Source organism: Triticum dicoccoides, chromosome 1B (genome assembly GCF_002162155.2).
Source record: "Triticum dicoccoides isolate Atlit2015 ecotype Zavitan chromosome 1B, WEW_v2.0, whole genome shotgun sequence".
Lineage (NCBI taxonomy): Eukaryota > Viridiplantae > Streptophyta > Magnoliopsida > Poales > Poaceae > Triticum > Triticum dicoccoides.
Window position 1 is genome coordinate 373,107,325 of NC_041381.1, and position 3,945 is coordinate 373,111,269.

A 3,945-nucleotide genomic window follows, 5' to 3' on the forward strand; every position below is an offset into this window, starting at 1 on the left:
TGGATCGGGGATGAAACCCCCCTTGACATCGATCCCCGTCGCCCCTCGCTCGAGACGCCCACCGGACCGCCGTCGCCGGAGCCGCCCACCGGACCGCCCCGTCCTCATCTCCTCTCCGCCATCCCCTCGTCACCGGACCGCACCCGCTCGTCATCGCCGTGCGCTGCCGCCTCTTCCTTGTCTGTCGCCGCCCGGAGCGCCTCCCCACCGGCCTGCTTCCTCTCCACCGTCGTCCCCGTCGACCACCCCGACTCCCACTGCCCCATGCCCTACAAACCCCGGTGAGGCCCACTGCCTCTCCTCCTCTCCTCCCACGATGTGCTCACCGTGGCCCTTGCACCGGCCATCCCCCCGTGCGCCTCTGCCCTCGCGCGACTCGCGCCCGCGACGCCCAGCTGCTCCTCTCGCTTCTCACCTACAGTTGCTACCGCTGAAGCTCCACGTCGGCGCTTCGCCCTGCCCCCTGCTCCCCGTGGTCGCGCACTGTGTGCCGTGGCCGCCGCCGCCCGTCGTTCCGCTTCCCCCATGCGGCGCCGCCTGGGTCCACCCCCGATGGCCGTCACCCACACTGGCCAAACGCCACCGCGCCCCGGTGGCCTCGCCTCGCCTCCCCGATCGGGCTCGGCCCTGCACGGGTGCGCCTGTAAGCGCACCGCTGGCGCCCGCGCCCGCTAAGGCCATGAGCCCATGACACGCGGGGCCCATGCCCCTGGAATGGTTAAAATAATAGTAATAGCATATTAAAAAAACAATAAAAATATATATTAATTAATTAACCCTGATTACTTAACCTATTTAGTTAATTAAAACACTAATCTCTCACTGACTAATGGGGCCCACAATTAATTAATCCTAATTAGTCTAAAACAAATCATATGTCACCTCTGTCTCAATGACAGGTGGGTCCCACTGGACCCACATGCTAGGGTTGACTCTGGTCAGCCGGGTTTGACCTGCTGAGGTCATGGTGATGTCATGCTGACATCACCTTTCACTGTTCTGGATAATGTTCGATTTAAATAATTAAATAAATTTCAAAAATGCATAAAACTTTGAGAAATAATATAAAATAAACCGTAACTCGGATGAAAAAACTTTTTACATGAAAGTTGCTCAGAACGACGAGACGAATCCGGGTACGCAGCCCGTTCGTCCGCCACACATCCCTAGCATAGCAAACACGCAACATTCCCCCTCCAGTTCATTTGTCCGAAAACGCGAAACACCGGGGATACTTTCTCGGATGTTTCCCCCTTTCGCCGGTATCACCTACTACCGCGTTAGCGCACCTAACACCGCTCATTGTCATGTCATGCATCGTCATGCTTATGTTTGCATTGTATTTACTGTTTCTTCCCCCTCTTCTCTCCGGTAGACTACGAGACCGTCGTTGTTGCTTCCCAGTTCGACTACGGAGTTGACGACCCCTCCTTCTTGCCAAAGCAACCAGGCAAGCCCCCCCCCCCTTGATCACCAGATATCGCCTATTCTCCTCTATACTGCTTGCATTAGAGTAGTGTAGCATGTTACCGCCTTTCGTTAATCCTATTCTGATGCATAGCCTGTCATTGTTGCTACATCTGTTGATACCTTACTAGCAATCCTAAATACTTAGTATAGGATGCTAGTTTATCATATGTGGCCCTACATTCTTGTCAGTCTGCCTTGCTATTCTATCGGGTCGTGATCACTCGAGAGGTGATCATGGGTATATACTATACATATTTACATACTATACAGATGGTGACTAAAGCCGGGTTGGCTCGTTGAGTACCCGCAAGTGATTCCGATGTGGGGGATGGAAGGACAAGTGGCTCCATCCCGGTAGAGGTGGGCCTAGGTTCCCGACAGCCCCCGACTGTTACTTTGTGGCGGAGCGACAGGGCAGGTTGAGACCGCCTAGGCAAGAGGTGGGCCTGGCCCTGGTCGCCGTCCGTGGTTACTTCATAATAACACGCTTAACGAGATCTTGTTATTTGATCTGAGTTTGGCCACTGGCCTATACGCACAAACCAACTACGCGGGAAAGATATGGGCACTCGACGTCGTGGTATCAGCCGAAGCCTTCTTTACATCGGCGACTGAGCGGCGCGCGCCAGATTGGACCGTAAGCCTGCACTTGTATTAAGGGGGCTAGGTCTGCTTCCGGCCACGTTCATAACGTGCAGGTGTGCAATGGGCGATGGGCCCAGACCCCTGCGTGCATAGGATTTAGACCGGCGTGCTGACCTCTCTGTTGTGCCTAGGTGGGGCTGCGACGTGTTGATCTTCCGAGGTCGGGCATGACCCAGGAAAGTGTGTCCGGCCAAATGGGATCGAGCGTGTTGGGTTATGTGGTGCACCCCTGCAGGGAAGTTAATCTATTCGAATAGCCGTGTCCCTCGGTAAAAGGATGACCCGGAGTTGTACCTTGACCTTATGACAACTAGAACCGGATACTTAATAAAACACACCCAGACAAGTTCCACAGACAACCCGGTGATCGCTTTTCCACAGGGAGACGAGGGGAGGATCCCCGGTAGGATTATGCTATGCGATGCTACTTGGAGGACTTCAATCTACTCTCTTCTACATGCTGCAAGATGGAGGCTGCCAGAAGCGTAGTTTTTGATAGGACTAGCTATCCCCCTCTTATTAGGGCATTCTGCAGTTCAGTCCACTCATATTGCCTCCTTACACATATACCCATGCATATGTAGTGTAGCTCCTTGCTTGCGAGTACTTTGGATGAGTACTCACGATTGCTTTGCTCCCTCTTTTCCCCTGTTTTCCTCTTCTTCTCGGATGTCGCAACCAGACGTTGGAGCCCAAACGCCACCATCGATGATGACTACTACTCTGGAGGTGCCTACTACTACGTGCAGGCCGCTGACGATGACCAGGAGTAGTTTAGGAGGATCCCAGGCAGGAGGCTTTCACCTCTTTCGATTTGTATCCCAGTTTGTGCTAGCCATCTTATGGCAACTTGTTTACTTATGTCTGTACTCAGATATTGTTGCTTCCGCTGACTCGTCTATGATCGAGCACTTGTATTCGAGCCCTCGAGGCCCCTGGCTTGTATTATGATGCTTGTATGACTTATTTATGTTTTAGAGTTGTGTTGTGATATCTTCCCGTGAGTCCCTGATCTTTATTGTACACGTTTGCATGCATGATTAGTGTACAATTGAATCGGGGGCATCACAAGTTGGTATCAAAGCCGACTGCCTGCAGGAATCCTCCTTCCAAACTCCTTGGCCGAAGTTGAGTCTAGTCATTGCAAAACTTTTACTAACATGGTTGTGCAGCCCATGGGCCCACGTCGCCATTGGGTGGTACTAGGACTTTTACTCCTCGATCTATACTCTGGGACTCTGAACTCTTTTCTATTCGGGTTTAAATGGTTTTACTAACTCTAACATTAGGGTCTCGTGACCACTTCCTCCCGGAGAGCCCCTTAGTACAGATGATGGCCTGCTGCACCAGAAGATTCCGTAGATACTTTATAGTGTTGTCTCAAGACTTTGTGTCGTCGCTTTTTGCATTCCCTACCACTGTTATATCCTTAGGGATAACTGCATACACTTGCCAGTCTTACGTTCAACCCCATTGATCTTGTTATACAAGATGCCTTGAACTGCTCTTCGTTATTCCGAGAATCCTTTGAGCTTCCGCCTTGTAGTTCTTGCCCCATGAATACCCCTACAGATAATTTTCCCACACTTATCGAGTATCCTCTCATCCCCAGTTGATTCATGTATTTCAGAAAGGTCTTCGAAATACTATTCGATCTTCTGAAAATCCTCAACAACTTATTGCACTTGAAATTCTCGCTTGCTGCATTATGGTTAATCCCATAAGTAATCTTATTGGCATCCTTTGTCACTATCATTTTGAGTCCATTGATTCAATAAGTTGCGAATGCTTGCGATCCTCAATCAGATCCTAGAATTCATCCTTCAGACT